This window comes from Cryptomeria japonica, chromosome 11 (assembly GCF_030272615.1).
Source record: "Cryptomeria japonica chromosome 11, Sugi_1.0, whole genome shotgun sequence".
NCBI classification, from domain to species: Eukaryota; Viridiplantae; Streptophyta; class Pinopsida; order Cupressales; family Cupressaceae; genus Cryptomeria; species Cryptomeria japonica.
Window position 1 is genome coordinate 82,739,519 of NC_081415.1, and position 21,028 is coordinate 82,760,546.

Sequence of the window (21,028 nt, forward strand, 5' to 3'; positions counted from 1 at the left end):
ATAGTGATTACCGAGCACAGAAGCTTGAAGACCTGTTAGAATAACAGAGTATAGAAGCCCAACAGATAGACAAGATTAGTTCTATGTCTAGATTGTATTGAACAAATAGGAATCTGCTTTAGCATTTTAGATGTGAAGTTGCAGATAGATTTTTATTACTATTATTTTGTGAAAGTGACAAAAAATCTCTTAACCAAGTGGACTTAACAGTCTTATATGTAAACCCTCTAGCAAGGTGACATTCTAATTGAGTGTTTGAAATCCTTTAACAAGGTCACTTCTAACAAAGTGAAGATCCTAACAGATCTGAGGGAAATCCCTTAACTGGGTCACATCTAGCAATGTGTTTGTAATCTTTAACAAGATTTTCTTTTAACCGAGCATACTCTAGAAGAGTATATTTCTTAGTGGGTCTGAAATCCCACAGTGGTTTTTCCCTATTTGGGTTTCCACGTTAAATTTGGTGTTATGAGGTTTATATTGTTCATATGCTTTTGAGTTTGCATGTTTAACAATTTTGGTTATATTACTGATATATATGTTACTGAGGTTGAATCTGATGTTTTTATGGATGATTAAGTTTGTATGATTCACCCCCCCCTCTCATCTTGTTGGCTATTGGATATGTACTTATATTAAGTATTAGAACTATCATACCTACCCTCTTATTATTTTCTTATTTCCTCTACCTACCCTCTAATCATAGCCGACCATTTATCTTTTACACCTCTCAATCTTATCCCTCCATTTCTTATAGTGTCTTCTATATAAGGAGATGCTTACTTCATTATCAAACCTGAACTAACTACTTGATCAATTGACTATGCTACGCTTTTGAACTTTCATATGCAATCAAGCCTACTTGCAACCACATTTCCATTCTTTGCTGAACATATAAAATCTAAGAGCAAATATATCAAGCAAGATCAATGGAGATAGGAAGAATGGAGATCCAAACCTTATTGGACATATGATGGTATAATCTTTGTGATTTCATTTGATTTGCATTGTCTTAGGTAATCTTCATATGTTATGGTGGATCTTTGTTGATTGTTAGGCTAGGGTTTTGTGGTTGAATTCATTTAGCCTTTCAATATTGTTGTTATCCATTTTCACTGTATACATTTTGGCACGCCCGGTGGGACTCTTGTCCCTTTTGCATTTAACATCTTTTGTTGTAGATTTTGTTTTGAGGTTGCAGATCTGACATTTCCAACAATATTTTGATATTTTGCGTCTGCAAACTTTTGGATCACATTTTTAATTTTCTACTGCGTCTGTGACATCTAGAACCGCGTCTGCGTATTCGACAATATTTTATTTTTTGTAGATTTTGGGAAACGTGTTTGTATTCCATAGTCACGTCTGTGAAGTCTTCAGGCGTGTTTGCATTAGGAAAACGCGTCTGCATTAGGGAGCCGCGTTTGTGTCATATCTAGGCACGTCTATGTGTTCTGGCAACGTCTGTGTATGTGACAACTACGTTTGTGTTCGGTTGTTGCATTTTTTGTTTCATTGATTCAGTTTTTTGTCATTCGGATTTCAGATCTGGTTTATTTTGAGCTAACATTTTTAGATCTACCTAACAAAAGTGGTGCATCTTGTCTTGGAAGCAAAATCATTTTGTTGAAGGCCCCTATTTCACAAAGTCTTTTGGATCTAAAAATTTACCTAACTTGTGTGCTTGTAGGAAGGGGTGATTATTTCAAACAATCCAAACTACTAATAAATCTTTGTTGCAGGTCCTTAGCAAGGGCTTTTGATTTTTATTGTGTGCCTTGTTTTCATAGACTAGCAAACACTTCAATTGGTGCACTAAAATTGAACCATTGTCTTTTGTGTCTTCAGCAATAGGCTCTTTTTGTTTAATCTTTAGAGGGCCTATCTCCCTGTGTGGTCATTAGGACTACTAGTGAGGAGAGAACGACCCAAGTGGTAGCAAAAGAAAAGCCATCTTCTTCTAAATCACTATAAATAACTGTATTGATGGTGAAAACTATGGATAATGTGTGTTGATTAGTTCATACCGACACTATGTCTCCCCATAAACCCGTTTGATCAAATTTATTTGATCAGTTGTAGGGCGTAACCCCTACCAGCTGGGAGCCTTCTGTATTTACAGAGCTGAAAGTGCCACATGTATGGCCACACGAGCAGATGCCCTTACTAGCACCTTTTTGTTTTAGAAGCCAAAATCTTTCTAGTTGTTGGGGCAGGAGGTCAGACCTCTGGTAGCGGCCCACACACATATGGTTCTTAGAAGAGATACAAAGTTCACCACGAGGAGTTTTCGTGGGGACTGATGCTTAGCTACCCCGAGAAGTGAGCGCTGAGGGTGGAGCCAGTGGGGTCAAGCATCTAAGTATCCGCTCTGAATAGCGTAGCCTTGGGGGAAACTCCATGTGGGATCAACAACTATTGTCTTGGCTAGCCATAAGAATTGTGCTTGATTTATTTTGAACAATCAAACATTCAAGACCAAACATCAAAACATTGTGTCTTTTGTGTCTTCAAGTGTATGCAAAACAATTTCACATCAAACAACACACTTTTTTTTTTTTTTGGAGTCATTTTGGAGTCTAAACACTTGCAAACATTGAGTCCTCATCTACACTATGTCCTCTTGTCATGAAAAAAAGTCAAACATTCAGATTTGGTCACAACAAAATAATTTCACAGATTGGAAAAATTGCACAAAGTTTGCAGAAATGCGTCTGTGTCTGACAGAACAATGTCTATTTCATCTAAACGTGTCTGTGAAGGGCAGAAACATGTCTGTGTCTTTTGAGAAACATTGCAACATCTCAGAAACACGTCTATGTCTGACAAAATAGCATCTGCATCCTTTAAGCGCGTCTGTGACGTATACAGGCACGTCTGTGTTCAGGATTGAAAACTTTCATAATTTAGCAAACAAGAACAGTTAGTTTCAGACTTATTGAGCTTCCTAGGTTATCTCTCTAGGGTTTTCATCTAGCATTCAACTTGTCTTTAGGTCTCACAAAGTCCATCATTACTTTACACCTTACATTACATTCACATTTGTCTAAACTTGAGTCAAAAGGTCACTTGCTTGTCCTCATCATACTTTGTCAATACACTACATACAACAACATTTTGCTAAGTGGTCCCTCATTAAGGTCTATCACCTTTGGGTCTCATTTGGTCTTACTTAGAGTCAAGGTCAACTTACCTCATCAAGAGAAACTATCATCTCTTTGGAAGTCACACCTACTCTACTACATACATACTTGGTCTTACACTTGAGACATTGCAAGTACACCTCAGATTCATTTACATTCCATCCAAACTCTTGGTCTTCCATACTCTTTCCATTTTCATCTAGTCTCACACATCTTGGTCAATACCTAGTTCATGGTTGAAACTTGTTCCCAAAAATCTAGGAGAGAAGCTAAAGAGGCTCAAGAGTCCGCAAACATAAGTTCTTATGAGTATGACAATGATATATTTTTCAATTTTGATCATACTACATTACCTGACATGGATGCCTATAGAAACATTCCAAATGTTGAGAACATGGACGCTACAAACAACAATGATACACACAATGACAATATGGACAACTTCTCCATACATTCAACAGAAGTGGAAGACACCATTATGAATCCCCATTTTAATAGATTGGATGAGGAAATAATGAGGAGAGATAGACAATAATTCTTACAAGTGATGGCACAAAGTGGAGCCAAGATTCCTCATGATTTCGACATGTCTCAAATAATGGAAACTTGAACTTTGCAACAAACTCACTCCAACATGGATCAAACGAGGCCTAATAGTGGAGGCAATAGAGGACCACATCTTGTGCCTGAATCACCTTCATCTTTGTTTCAAAAACCTGAGGTCCTATACACACATGGTCAAACATATAATACTCACCTTCGCAGACCATTATGGAAGCCTTATGTAGAAAAATATGCTCAATCAAATACCAATGCTAAGGATCAACCACCAAAGCAATTGGATATCCAAAGGCATGATCAAAATTTGGACACAAGGAAAACCCGCATCAAATTTGGGGGCAACACACTAGAACAAAATCATGACATGCCTATAGAGTATGGTATATATGGACAAAGCAGATATTCCATTCCTCACCACGACTCTATACCAAGTGGTCCATACACGCAACATCATTATAGACCTCCTCCATATGAACATGTGTATGATCAATATCATCCATATATGCAACATTCTCCTCCTCCACCCGGTGGTTCAGGCATGGGGTATGGTCCAAGAAGTCGATCTCCACCCAAGAATAATTTGGAACAACAAATCAAGGACTTACAAAAAAAAAATGGGGACATAAATATACTGAAGCCAACATACACAATGAGAGATATATGTCCTTATCCATTTGACAAAAGAATTCCAATGCCTCCATTTCCTACACACTTTGTGACACCTATGTTTGATAAGTACAGAGGAAAAGGGGATCCTAAGGAACACATAAGATAGTTTTTCACAGCTTGCATTGAGGTAGCATCAGAAGAGACATATCTGATGAGATTATTCCCACAAAGCTTAGGAGATCAAGCTATGGAATGGTTCTCCCAACTCCCACCTGGAATTAAGTCATGGGGTAACTTAGCAGAGACATTTATCCAACATTTCTCATACAACATAGAGATAGATATGTCAGTTACTACTTTGTGCAACACAAAGCAAAGGGATGGAGAGTCTTTTTCATCATTCTTACAAAGATGGAGGAATCTAGCCAGTAGATGCTCTTGTGAAATTCCACAAAAATAAATGGTAGAGATATTCACCCAGAATGTTAACAAGGACATTGGTTATGACTTGAGAAAAGCTTGCTTATCCACCTTCAAGGACATCATTGAAAAAGGCTTAGCAATAGAAAAGGTCCTAATTGAACAGGGAGTCATTAAGATAGTCAAGGAAAACAAAGATGACTTTAAAGGAAAAGATAAGCCAAGATTTTGGAACAAAAACAAGAACACAGTCAATGATGGTGTTGTTGATGCCAATACAGTGCAACCCAAAATCATTTTTTTGGGATCAAGCTCTACAAATAATTAAGTAAATACTCAAACAACTTCCTAATCATGAAGGAAGTATACCCCATTGGGAGAACCACTTGAGTCAGTTTTGAAGAAGCTAGTGGCAAACAAAGTAATCACTATTCCAGATTTCCCTCCATATGAACCAAAGGTCAAACCAAATTGGTGGAATGATGATGAGTATTGTGAATTTCACAAGAGAAAGGGACATAAAAGAGGAAATTGTCATCGACTGAAGAACATCATACAAGATCTTATTGATAGAGGTGACATTGAGATTGAAGAACACTCATCCAATCAAGAACATGAGATGTTTAAGGAACCATTCCCAAAGCATGACAAAGGAAAATCTAAAGCCATAGATGACCATACCAACTATACCAGAGCATCGTATAACTACAATTCAACTATCAATCACATCTCAATGGACAATTATGTCTCTACCATTATCATCAAGGAAAAAATGCCTAAGAATTCTACCCAAAGACCCAAAATTGTCCTAAAAGGCATTGGATCTTCTTTCGAACCTACCTTTGAATGTCATGTTACAACCCATCGAGGTAAATTCACCTTGCAAGGTGCTCCAGCTAAAAACACTGCTTTCTCATCAACCAAAACTGAGTATGACCTTGTAGAATAGTTAGGGAAGACACCCGCACTCATCTCCATCCTTGAGCTCTTACGCATATCCCCCACACATAAAGCCATTCTTGATAAAATCTTGAGAGACACTATTGTCCCTACTGATCTAAACGTGGACCAGTTTCAAGCCATGGTGGTATACCTTTCCATTCCACACTCACTTACATTCACAAAAGTTGATGATGCCTCCGTAAGTTAGCCACATAATGCACCTTTGCACATTGAAGCCTTCATACACAAACATCGAATAAAACAAGTCCTGATAGATGGAGGAGTAGGTCTAAACATTTGTACATTGAGCACTATTAAACAATTGGAATATTCTGATAAAGCTATGAATTCTACAAACAAAATTACCATCAAGGCATATGATGATGAAGAACATTCATCCAAAGGCACAGTCACCTTACCTCTCAGAGTTGGGCCAATTACAAAGGATGTGGTTTTTCAAGTCCTAGACCTAGATCTCACATACAATATATTACTAGGATGTCCTTGGATTAATGAAATGAGGGAAGTCCCATCTACATATCACCAATGCATCAAGTTTCCTCACAATGGAGTTGAAATAATAGTTAATGGAGATCCTAATCCATTCATATACTGCAATAACTTGAGACCAAAAACTGAAACAATCATCCCAAGTAATAGGGAAGTTGTTCCTTCTTCTGCATACATTGATCCTGAGTCATTAAAACCTTCAACATCAAAACAAGGTGAGCTTAAAGGGAAATTCTAGGACAAGGGCATGGGTGAATACACTTTGAATCAAACCATGTACTTACAACAAGTCATGAGTTCACCAAAAGAATATGGAAGACCACATCCTAATAAGCAAGTATCTATCATTATACTCAAATGGGACCCTACTATCTTTCAAATATGGGGTGAACTGGAAGAGGAAAACTTATACAAAATGCTTTACAAAGACCTTGAAAATGATACACAAGATCACATCAACATACCATGTGAGAAGTATGGCAAAGGGTTCAAGATTCTAAAAAAATTTGGGTATGGTGGCAAAAGCCCTCTTGGCTTAAGAAAGGAAGGCATCATTGAACCTTTACAACCTGAATTGACATTAAAAAAGGAATGCTCAAAGGGACTTGGTTTCATCACTTCCAAGGTCCACACTCAAAGGACAAAAGAAGCATTACAAATCAAAGCTGCCAAAATTCAACAAGAGAATCCCAATTCCATAGACTCCAATGAATGGGAATGGGGCTCAGACAAATCTTCCAGTGACTATGAGCTCACCGAGAAATTCAGAGAGCCAGTTGAACCCACAGAAGAAGAGGAATTTTATGAAAAATTCAAAGTTGGTCAAGAAACAGCCCCAGAGGATCCCATACAGTCCTTGCCTCTAGGTCCTAGTTTGAAATCACATAGAATGAGAACACCTGTCCTAGAATGCGCTACTAGTGATGATAATTTGGATTCATTCACGATCGAGACTGATGAGGAGAGTGCCAATGATGACCTTGATAACTACCTTGACATACCTAAATATAACTGCATCTTCACTCTTAGCCCTGCTAACTTTGAAGAAATCAAAGGCCTTCCCCTTGTTCACCACCAACTTATTGACTGGGACCATGAAGGACCTGCATAGTTTGACACATTCCAAAATGATGAAGCTTTTATTGACTATCTTGGCATACGAGATGATCTTCCCCTTGGGGACCATAAAGCGGGATACACTATAGAACTCAATAGCGTGGCATATTTTGGCGAGGGTGTCGGGCCTTCTAGTCGCAAAAATATAAAAATAAAAACAAATCAAGGGTCTTATGGCAAAAACCACATTGTGGTGTTGTCTGACCCCAAAAAAGTAAAAAGAAAGGACGTATCTGAGGGTGAAAACCTCTCTGAGGCACCTAAAGATGGAAGGCTTGACATTCTCCCAGCATCATATGAAGAAAAGTCATCCATGTTGGTAGAGGAGACTATCAAAACAAACATTGGCACATAAGAGGTTCCACACAACATATTCCTGGCTCAATCTTTGACAGAGTCAGAAAGATCAAAATTCATAAGTTTCTTCACAGAATGACAAATCAACTTTGCATGGTCATACGCTGATATGCTTGGATTGGATCCAGATTTGGTAATGCACCATTTGACAGTTAAACCGGGGGCAAAACCAATGAAACAAAAATTAAGAAAGATGCATCCACAAGTGGCATTATTAGTCAAAGCAGAGCTTGATAAATTATTGGATGTCAGATTCATACACCCAATTGATTATCCTGAATGGATCTCCAACTTAGTGCCTGTCAGTAAACCAGATCGTAGTATCAGAGTATGTACAGATTTCAGAGACATCAACAAAGCTTGTCCTAAGGATGATTTTCCATTACAAAATATTGACTCGATTGTCGTTCTCACAATAGGTCATGCGATGTTATCTTTGATGGATGGATTCTCTGGTTACAATCAAATAAAAATCACGTCTGAGGACTAGCACAAAACAACATTCTCTTGTCCTTGGGGAACATTCTATTGGAATGTCATGCCCTTTGGGCTAAAAAATGTAGGTGCTACATATCAAAGGGCCATGACTACTATCTTTCATGATCTCATGCATGTAATTGTGGAAGATTATGTTGATGACCTCTTGGGTAAATCAATAGACAGAGATACACATTTGGACATACTTTCAGTCATCTTTGATCAGTTGGAAAAGTATAAAATAAGATTAAACCCCAAGAAATGTGTCTTTGGAGTAACCTCCGGGAAGCTCCTCGGATTCATTGTATCAAAAAGAGGAATCGAAGCTGATCCAACAAAAGTCAAGGCCATCCTAGAGATGCAACCACCAAGAAATATCAGTCAACTTCGATCTTTGTAAGGGAGACTCCAGTCCATACGAAGATTCATAGCACAACTTGCAGATAAGTGTAATCCTTTTCAGCACTTGCTACATAAAAACATCAAATTGAAATGGGATGATAACTGTCAACAGGCTTTCCAGATACTCAAAGATTATCTTTTGAATCCGCTATTTTTGATGCCACCAGTTCGAGATCAACCTCTATTACTATACATATCAGCTACTTCAACAACACTGGGGGCACTATTAGCACAACAAGTTGCTGAGGGCAAAGAAAAGGCAGTATACTATATCAGTTGCACATTGGTGGGATATGAGCTAAACTACACACCAATTGAGCGTGCATGTCTCGCTATGGTCTTTGCTTCGTAGAATTTATGACATTACATGCTAACTCATAAGACTAAGTTGGTTGCAAAGATCGATCCATTGAAATACCTTCTCAATAAAATGACACTTACTGGGCGACTAGCCAAATGGGTGATGCTCCTAAGTGAATTCGACATTGAGTATGTGGACAAAAAAGAAATAAAAGGACAAGCTATCACAGATCAGTTAGCAGATGCTCCCATGTTAGATGATGTTCCTCTAATTTCAGAATTTCTAGATGAATCCATTTTAATAGTGTCGCATGCAAAGCCTTGGCAACTATACTTTGACGGCTCATACACACAGCATGGGGCAGGAGCTGGTATCCTCTTCATAACTCCTCAAGGGGATTCTATACCAAAATCATATCGATTATCATTTCCCTACACTAATAACATAGCGGAATATGAGGCATTAACAACTGGATTACAGATTGTAGTTCAATGGAAGATCCAAGAACTTTGTGTTTTTGGAGAATCTCAACTTGTAATTCATCAGGCAACTAATGACTACCAAACAAAGGATGACAAATTAATGCCTTACAAAAGAATGGTGGATGACTTGAAACAACAATTCACGAAGATAGACTTTGAGCAGATACCAAGAGAGCAAAATAGAGCCACGAAGGCCATGGCTATAATTGCTTCACTAATTGATCTACCACCGAATGAGACCCACTATGAGTTCTTGGTGGATAACCTTTTGGTTCCCTCATATGAAATCACTCCTACTGAGATAATATGTGTTGTTGGTCCTGAGTCCTAGTTATACGGTTCCATTTTCACATACCTTCGTGATAATACCCTACCTCCTGATCTATCCAATAACCAACGTCGCACTTTCATTCGCCAATCTTCTTGATATTTCATTTTAGTCGATATCCTATACCGTCGAGGTCTAGATGACACTCTTCTTAGATGTTTAGAAAGCGGCGAAGCTCAGATTGTGTTACATGAAGTACATGAAGGGATATGTGGTCCACATTCTAGTGGTCCTACCTTAGCCAAGAAACTCATCAGGACTAGATATTACTGGCCCAATATGGAAAAAAATTCATATCAGTCTGTCAAGAAATGTAAACAGTGTCAACTTCATGGAGACCTCATCCATGCGCCAGTGCAAGAACTTCAACCAATTGTGACTCCTTGGCCCTTTTGTCAGTGGGGACTCGATCTCATAGGCAAGATTCACCCTCCATCTTCCAATGGTCATAAATTCATCATCACTGCCACATAATATTTCACAAAATGGATCGAAGCCGTGCCTCTCACACAAGTCACTGGAAAACAAATTGCTACATTCATTCTCAACTATATCATTTGTCGATATGGTATTCTTGTTTCAATCATCATTGATAACAGGCATCCCTTAAAAAATCAGGATGTTCGAGAACTCTACGACCGCTTCCATATTACCCATCATTTCTCCACACCATATTACCCCCAAGGTAATGATCAAGCTGAGGCGTCTAATAAAACAATTCTTAAAATCTTGAAAAAGACAGTCAACGACGTTGGCCGTAATTGGCATATCCAACTTAACCCCGCACTTTGGGCTTATCACACAAGCATCCACACACCTACAGGAGCTACACCCTATTCACTTGTCTACGACACTGAAGCTATCTTGCCTATTGAGGTCGAGTTAGTCTCTTTATGATTCTCTTTGCAAAACATTATCAGTGATGAAGACTACAGGGTCTCTCACTTACAAGAACTGGAACTATTGGATGAACGAAGACAAACTACTTTTAATCATCTCAAGGCTTATCAACAACGAATGAGTCACAGTTACAATCATAAAGTGAAGCCTCACACATTTGAGGTAGGTGACTTGGTTCTCAGAGAAAATCCTAAAAGTCAACAAGACAGAGAGAAGAAGGGCAAATTTGAACCAAACTGGCTTGGTCCTTACATCATCACAACAGCATATGGATCTGGTGCATATCAGCTCTCAACCACAGAGGGTGAACCTTTGGAGGATCCTATCAACATCATGCACCTTCGCAAGTTTGATACATAGCTCTTTAGAGTATCCTAATTCAAAAATACAAAAAAATTAAAAAATACAAAACAAAAAAATAAAATTAAAAAAATCGTTACTTGGTGAAAACTTGGCAAATAGGAGCCTCGTGACACAAAAAAATTGAAAAATAAAAAAAGTAAAGAAAAACATTTTGTCCAATGGTGAAAACCACTTCGGTGGCACCCTGGGCAAGTGCCATGGTGAAAACTGGGTCACCAACGCCATGCATAGAGACACTGCTCCTTCCTCCTTTGGGATTCATCTTCATCCTTCACTTTGCACACACTCACAACCTATTCATCCACAATAAAACTTACACATTCCCATCATGGCTTGTTATTGATCTACCCTAGATTGGTTTTCCATTCATAATAAACCTTCCTTTTCACTCCTTTCCATTCATAATAAATCACCTCCTATCTGTGGTTAAGGCAAATCCTATGTCTAGTGATGGGTGTGGAAATAAGAACATCACATGTTTCGAGGAGTACAGTTTCTTCTAAATTTTCTTCGGTCTATCCATTCACAATCCACAATAAAGTAACATTTGCATCATAGATCCGCAATAAAGTTCTGCTTTCTCTGCAATAAAGTATCAGTTTCATGGATTCAGCCAGTTTCAGATGAGACATAGCAGCAACAATGGGCTCCAACAAATCAAATCTTTCAACAGACTCAGACAAAAGTATGGTTTGGTGCTATCTATCCTTTTTGTGAAAGTAAACATTGTGACCACAATCAAATAAGACTTATACAAGTGACAAGAGACACTAAAATTGAGGACTACAGTGGATATTGGTGTCGAGTCTTGGTTTTCTTTTGATTTTATCTTTTGGTGACATGTCTTTTAGCTTTTCCTGGATGCCTCTGACTAGAGATTTTATCTCCAGGATGTCTTTGACTAGAAAGGTGAGGATGGGGTATCGTCACCTATTTTCTTTGCTGTCTGTGGATTGTCTTTTAGTAATGCTATGACATGTCCAAGGATATGAGGACACTGAGACTCTAGCATGAACTGGGGCATTCCTTGTTTGTGACTGTCTTATCTCCATGCAAATGGGTACAATGACTTTCTGGGTTGAACATATGCCTCAATTGTCATAACCTACTTGCCATAATAAAGCTCAATGATGATAACGCACAAGAAGCTCTTTCAGGTTCATATCTTCTATCTTCCATCCCCCTTTCTTGATTGACCTCCATCATCCTTCTTGAGTCTGTGTAGCTTGCTATCACATGACTGAGTATAATGACACGCCAAAAATATTTGCATTTCATGTAGTTGCACTTGCATTATCACATATTAAGCATTTCATACATACATATAGATATCACAATCGCATCACATCCTACACACAACACATGTTACCACATTTTACATTTTCATCATGTAAATAGTTCTTTGCATTATCATATTCATCTACTTTTCATACATTCACATTTCCATTTGCATACACATATAAAACATAAAAGAACAAAAATATTGCATTTCATCATGTACATATGTGCATCCATAACATAAGCATCACATAGAAACATACATCATGAAACATCTCATCACATAGGCACACATGCATATAGCTACCGCAAAGATGAATCATCTCATATATATATAATCAAAAGTGTCATGATACAATGATGTCAAAATCATATGGCTACAATCACCCGAAGGTGTCTACATCATAATACAAAATGGTACAAAACTGATACATAGGGAGCCCTCTAAGGCTATGATGAACTCTCTCCCTCGGAGCCGCTTGGCCTCGACAGAGTCTAAGCCCTAGAAGGACCCGCCCCAACATCATCCCTCTTGTGTCCCCATAACCCCACTGCTGGATGCCTATCTCCTTTGGCTCCCTCCCATAGCCGTAGCTGTCCGTGATGGTCTATGGAAGCTCCTCGCCCGCTGCTCTGGTGGCACTGCCCCATAGTATAGGTCTCGCTAGTAACTATCTCCTCACCTACTTGCAGAATATAGGCATATCTAGCCCCTGTGTCCTTTGCTGCCTACCTCCCAGCCCTCAATGTTGTCTCAACCTTAGTATAATGTTGGATGGCCTGATCCCGCTCCCGCTTTATGTCCCTTAGTCGCCTCCTTAGACTAGCTGTCTCCCTCTCTAGGTCCTGGATCTCATCTTCTTGTCCTTGGCAGATCTCCCTCAGCTCAAGCATCTCATCCTCCTCCTCCTCGAGCTCCCGTGCCTCTACTTGTGGCTCCCCCTCTACTGGTACCTATACCTCTACTTGTACCTATACTTGCCTCTGTCCCTACACCTATCTAGGACCCTATGATGCTGGCACCTATAGTGGCAATCCACTGTGACCCCTCACCACCCAAGCCTGTCTCTCCTCACCACCCTCTCTCTGTGGAGCTACCTTTCTCTCTCCAACTACACCCTATCTCCTCTATCAGCCTCTCCCCCCACCATCTCCATCATCATCCCCATCCCCACCACCATCTCCATCTAGAGGCTCCCCTGGGTCTGTTAGTCATGGAAAGGGATGCTCAGCCCAATATGCAGTGTACTCTGCATCCATACCTGCATCCTCAATCTTTGACCACATATCCCATGGCATAGGCACCATCTCTACCAGCTGCATCACGACTTGATCATATGACAACAGTGGCCCAAAGTGTGCCTAATCCCTAACTGTCCGAGTATACATCTCAGAACCCCATGACATCCGCTGAATACGGCCAAACTACCTGCATACCCAGTCAACCAGCTATCTCTCCAATACATAGGGCGTCCATCCAATCAGATATCTTCTCTAGAAGGTATAAGGTAGATCCACTATGTCATCCTCCCACTGCTCGCACTCATAGTACAACCTCCATATCATAGTGTCGATCTCATCTAGGACTCAATGCCAATGCTCCACCCTGCCAATCCATGGCTGTGATGTAATCATATCAGACAAATGCACAAAGCTGCATCGATGACCCCTGCCCTTGAAATGTATCGGTCAGGTAACCAGCAGATGCTCATATGCCCACACCTGCAACAATGTAACTCCGCAGCCCAATCTTACGGATCCATGATGGACAAACTAATGCAGCTCATAGTATAAGTGTGCCATCATGCATGGTCCCCAGGCATATCTGGTATGCTATGTAACCAGCGTCTCCAAGGTGCTCCCCCAGCCCACAGCTAACCCTCATGTCACCCTATTGGAACACAGGAACCCACTGATCACTCCTCCTAGCATTGTTGGTAGTGCTAGTCTTGTCACTGTCATCATGTCCCATGCCATGTGTCCAGCTCTCATCTCCAGTCCTGGATCTTGGAACACTCATCTCAGGGCCTCCCTATCTCCATCTTGATCATAAAGTATCAGCTCCCCATCGATCGGTATCCTCAGTATCCTGTAAACATTCTCCAAGGTGACTGTCATCTCACCCATTGGCAAATGAAATGTACAAGTCTTAGAGTGCCATCTCTCAGCCAGCGCAGTCAGCAATCCCATGTTCACCCGAAACTCAGGCATATACAAAATATATCATAGACCCATAACCTCAATAGCAGCTCGGTCCTCGAATGTCAGCTCTGGTCGTAATCTCTGCGTCGATGGGAATCTCTCTCGTGACTCTAACATAGGCAAATACTCCTACAGTCAAGCAAATCAATCATGTCAGTCAAAGTGACACTCATTGTTTATCACAAAGTGTTGCTATTTATCCTAGTGACACTCACTGTTCATCACAAAGTGTTGCTATCTATCATAGTGGTACTCCTTGTTCATCACAAAGTACTACGTGTTTTGGCACTCCCTATTCATCACAAAGTGCTACTCATATTTGCACTCACTATTCATCATAAAGTGCTACTCCTATTGGTACTCCCTGTTCATCACAAAGTACTATGTCTTGGTACTCACTATTCATCACAAAGTGCCTTGATCTATCCTATCCTAGGGCCTATACTTGAGTGTATCCTCTTGAGTAGTTTTCTAATTAGCAACGTATGTTCTATCACAAAATTGTTAGTCCTAGCCCTATCTCCTATCCTAGTCTTCCCTAGAGGACCTGCTTGAGTGTATCCTCTCAGTAGCTTATCCAATCGACAGCGTATGTTCATCACAGAACTACCGATTTGACCTAGAAGACACAAACGTGCCTTCATGACATAAATGCACTTACAAACTACACAAATGTGCTTGCTCTGCACAGACGCGCCTGCTCTGCACAGACGCACCTGAAATACACAGACGTGCCTCTATTTTGCACAGACGCACCTGTTTTGCACAGACATGCCCACATTTCACAAATGTGCCTGCACAACGCAAATGCGCTCGCATCTGGCACAGACGCTTTCCCCAGCATAGACGCGCCTGGCACAAACGCAGACACGCCTAGCTAACATAGATGCGCCTGGCACCAACGCAGACATGCCTACACGTTTTTGACAGTTTTTGACATTATCCTAAAGCACATTTATTGCACTACCTAGCATGCATTAATGACAACAATTGATGTGACAAAGTACAAGGAGGTTTTGAGGTACTCACCGACTCTCTTGCATCTGCTGGCCTCTGAAATCGATGAACGCGATTGAATCTATGAGCCAATGCCATCACTGCTGACTGTTGCTGCTCTATTCTCTCTCTGCACTCTGATCTCTTAGATGTGTGGATGACAATGAGGATGTTTTCCCCTCATGGTCTATCTTATAGACTACCCTAGCCCTAGCCCTAACCCTTGTTTCCTGATTCAGTCTTCTTTATCCCATGACTCTGTCACTTTATCTTATCCGGTCAGTCCATTCTAGCCTTTCTTTCTTATCGAGAGATTGTCTGCGATCTTTTCAGACATTTTCATCCAATCTCTCAAGGGGGCATATCAGTCCCATCTTGGGGCAACTTTGTATCAGTTCATATTATCTTCTTTGAAACAATGCGACAAGCTGCATTGTCTCAAAGAGGGGCAAAATGTAGACATCTAAAATTGTCATGTCTAATTAAATAAATATCTTTATCTATTTAATTATTTAAGCCTAATTCTTCTATTAATTAAATAGATCTTTATTTATTTAATTAATTCATTTATCCCCTTCTAGCCTTATTTCTCATTTACATAAATTCATTTATTTATTTAAATTGTCCTTTTCTAAATTAAATAAATATTTTATTTATTTAATTGATCCCACTTCCTCTATTAATTAAATAAATCTTTATTTATTTAATTAATTCGTTAGCCTTTTCTACCCATGACACATGTCATTCATTTCTTAATTCATACACTACCTACCCTCTTATTATTTTCTTATTTCCTCTACCTACCCTCTAATCATAGCCAACCATTTATCTTTTACACCTCTCAATCTTATCCCTCCATTTCTTATAGTGTCTTCTATATAAGGAGATTCTTCCTTCATTATCAAACCCTAACTAACTACTTGATCAATTGACTATGCTACACTTTTGAACTTTCATATGCAATCAAGCCTACTTGCAACCACATTTCCATTCTTTGTTGAGCTCTTGTGGACATATAAAATCTGAGAGCAAATATATCAAGCAAGATCAATGGAGATAGGAAGAATGGAGATCCAAACCCTATTGGACATGTGATGGTATAATCTTTGTGATTTCATTTGATTTGCATTGTCTTAGGTAATCTTCATATGTTATGGTGGATCTTTGTTGATTGTTAGGCTAGGGTTTTGTGGTTGAATTCATTTAGCCTTTCAATATTGTTGTTATCCATTTTCACTGTATACAGTCCTAATTCCCAGTTTCTTGTTTCTTTATCGGTAAGGTCTTTCCAGTAGACTAAAAAGACTAAGATGACAAAATACAACATAGTAAATGTCAGTTTCCATCAATGACAACACAAATAATTGATCAATGTCATACAATCATGCAATCTCAATCTCTTCATCACAATGTCATCACAAACATTCCTTTACCGGTTCAGTCATCATTCTTCATCTGCATCAGTTATGCCAATCATGCCAATAGTGAAATGCAAGAAAAATTTGTGTACTTGAGCTCCTGTCTTCCAAAAGAATACAATCTTTCAAATCCAAGAGAATGCATGCAATTAGGAAAGCTGTAAATTCTTTGTTTCAACAAACAGTTGTAGAGTATTGTTAAATAAGAAGTGTTCTTTCAAAATTGACTTTTAAAGTTTTGAGGACTATGATTATATATGAGAGGTATTTTGAAGAGAAATCAGGGATTTCAATAGATTGAGTAACCCATCTAATTGAAGAATCCCTTATTCTACATGGAGTAATTGATAATGGGGATTATATTCTCTGGTTGAAGTGGTTTGATTTGCAAGGGTATGCGAAAGATATGAAGAAGGTAAGTGAGAAACTAGATTTGTATATGCAGAGGATTAGGGAGAAGCACAGGGAGAAAAGATGAAAATATGGGGGAGAGATGGAAGACTTTTTTGATGTGCTGATCTCTTAGGTAGAAGAGAATGGTGAGGCAATTCCTCATAAAGATACATTTAAATGCTCTTGTAAGTGCTTGTGAGTATTACAGTTCTTTGATTTGTTTGGTTTTTAAATTCTTATGTATACGATGGAGATGCTACTATGTAATAGGATAGTCTGCAGACTTAGTTGTTGAATTCATATTAGTACTCACAGAAGGTGCCCCTTACGACACCTGATAACTTAGTCAATAATCTCATTGCAAGAAACGTGACATGATGTTTTTGTTTCATCTCTCTTTTGTTGAAATATGAATGGGTCACTTCAAACTGACAGAGAAATTTTGTGTGATTAATTCAACTTTTATTTGCTAAGATTTTCAGTTTATGTACTAGCTCTTTAGCTTGCAGAGATACTTGTGATGTATGATGTTTGAAATTTGAAGCAGTAGCAACGTGCATGATTGATGAATTCTCTAGCATATATGCATTTTTTTGGTTGAAACATTTGGGTTTTTTTTTAAATGTCTTGAAGCAAGGGAAAATCTTTGCAAGGGTAGATTGTTAAATCAAATCCAAACAAACATAAAAAAATTCAAATAAAAGACAAGAAAACAACCTTTTATACCTTTGCAAGAGAGCTCTCTTGTTCCTCTGATTTGGACTCTTGTTGAAGCCAAGAATGCACCCCTTCTTAGCTTATTTCGATTGGTCCAATGGTGATATGTGATTGGCTCTCCAAGATTTATACACAATGGATGGACAAGGAAGGATGAAATGACTAAGTAGGGATGAGTGCAAATTTTGGCATAATGTGGGTATGAGGATGATTACTTGAACTCAAACTATTAGCATAGACTTACTTGACTTGGAGATGATAAACAAGGGGATGGAGTCCTCAATTTATAGGAGAATAGGAGAAAAAATGGAGGACTAGGATTGACCCAAGATGAAGGGTCAGGATTCTGTGTAAGCCCACACATGGCCCAAGAGGAGGTGACAAGACAAGTGTGGAGACCAAGAGATATGCCTTAAAGAAATTTCTTGTCTCCACACTCCTCAAGGCTCATTGAAAAGACTTCCCAATGCGCCTAGAGAAGAGAAAGGAATACAATATTTCTTGAGAGATGGGTATGAGGAATTGAAAATTCTTCAAAAAGGATGATCATAGGGATTGGAGGAATAAGAAGGAATTTAAAATTCCTTGGAGGAGGGGATGTCTAGAGGAATGTGAGATTTTGAAAATCTCACATTCACCTAGGAAAAGGGCATTTAAGGAAGGTGGTTGAAAGGAAGGGACAAGGATTTGACTTTGTGGCTAATCATGAGGATTAGCCACTAGAAACTCATTAGGAGAGGGATTAGAAGAATGATTAGGCAGGATTAGGACAAATGGGATTTGTAGGAGGATTTGACTAGGAGAGAGAATGAGTGGAGGGAATTAAAAATTAAAAGAATAAGGATAAGTGAGATTAGGGGGCTTCTAGAAGAATTCATTAGGTTAAATGATGGATTAGGGAAAAGATGATTTTTAGGAATCACCTAGATTAATTAATTAATTAAAAGGAGGAATTTAGAGAGAACTAATTTTAGGGATTTTAGAAGAATAAAGGTAGATTGATTTATTAAATCAATCAATCAATAGACTATAGTGACAACATTAATTATACTTAATTAATATTGAGAAGGAATAGGAATTGGCAAAATTAATAAATTAATTATGCGAGGAATTTAAATAAAATAATTGAAATAATCAATTTAAGTGTCTATGTTTTGCCCCTGTTTTATGCAACGGCAAATTTGGTGATGGGTAAAAGATAGAAGAAAAAAATATGCCCCAGTGTAAAACACGGGTGGTGTATGCCCCCTCGAGAACTTTTTCAGATTTTTTTTAGAAAATTGACGAAAAAATTTTGAATTGAAGAAGAAAGAAGAAAGGGTGAGAAATGAACGAGAAAGAAAGATAGAGCCGATTGAGAAAAATAGAAGAGGAGATAGAAGGAGAGAGAGCATGAATGGAATGGGCCCACAAGGGGGTCCATATAAGACACAAAGGACCCAATTAAGGGTCATTGTTACACACAAGCCTTGGAGAACCTTAGAGCTTAGAAGAAGAGAAGGAGAGACAGTTGTATTCCCACCCGTGAGCACTACACCAAGAGGATTCGATGGTACGAGAGACTTGAGGGCTATGGACCACCAGTATGTACGACTATCCTCCTCTATGATTTTGTAGGTTTAGGCTAGGATTAGGGCTTAGTTTAGGGTTAAAGTTTAGCGAGGTAGATGCATTGAATGCCATTTCAGCATGCGTGCCTCTAGGGTAGTATGAGCACTTGCGAAAGGAAGGGAAAAACTTGGGGTTTTGGGGCGAGCACTCGTGTTTGGCATGGGCAGTCGCGCTTTTGCGTGGGAACTTGTGGTGATGGGGAGTTAGGGTTAGGTTTAGGGTTAGAAAAAGTAGCATGGCATGGGCAGTCGTATCAGGGTAGGTTAGGGTTAGGTCAGGGAGGGGAAAGGAATATCAAGGCGCTCACGCTCATGCTCGGGTAGATTAGGGTATAGTCAGGTGGGGGGGAAAGGTTGCGCAGCATGTGTGGTCACACTAGTTTGGTCCAGGGTCCCAACTGGGGATCTGTCAGTGTGTGTGCCTATAGAATGGCATGAGCGCCATAGGTTTGGCATGAGCAATGAGTGAATTAGCATGTACACTAGGGAAGAAAGGGATAGAAAATAGGCTTAGAATGTTTGGATTGGGGTAAGGTGTGGGCATGGGGCAGGATAGGGATTAAGGATATGAAATGATGAATTGGATTGTTGGATGCATACTGATTTGGGGCCGTTAGCGTCGAGGGAGCACTGGCCAGTGACCATGAGAATATATCGACAGTTGTGGTCAGATGAGTTAGAGATCCTAGCTGCTGTGGGGTTGCATTTTGTGGGTAGGTGGTGGAGAATTCGAGCCCATACTGTGATGATGACGACTTTAGTTGAGAGGTGGGATAGTAAATATAACACCTTTCACCTATCTATCAGCGAGGCGACAATGACTCTACTAGATTTATGGAGGATCTTGAAGATCCCCATTCATGGCGTCATCTCAGAGTACCGATTAAATGCGACAATTTTTTACCTATGGGAGGTTTGCAAGTATGAGGCCCTGTCGATGCTGGACAGGAGCATGATGCATTTGGGTAGGACGATGGGTATCCGACATATACCTCATCTAGTACTTGTGATTTACATATTTTTGAGTAGATAGATTCTACTTGATCTTGGAGGACATGGGTTTCTGGTTGGATGGAGCAGGTGTGTTTATTTCATGGTACATGATTGTGCATAGTATGCCTGGGGAGCCACGATGTTGGCTCAATTGTACTGTGATATGCATCTCATGGTGTAAAAGGAGTATGCCAACTTATCTGCAAGAGTGACACTTCTCCATATTTGGGCTTGGGAGCATATTGCAGTTACCCGACCACTAGGTGTACAGGATAGGCGGGCCTGATGGCCATATATAGAAAGGTACAGGGACTCGCTACATTATACATAGATAGGATCGATATGGTTTTGGCAGCATATTTTTGACAAGCTTATGTAGTTCACATGGTGGCCATTTTTGGATAGCGAGATATGGTGGGCAGATTGGTAGCTACAATGGGCTGGAGTGGAGATGTGGTTGTTTGATAGGTCTATATATATCATGGAGTATTATGCCCCTTATAGAGTAGC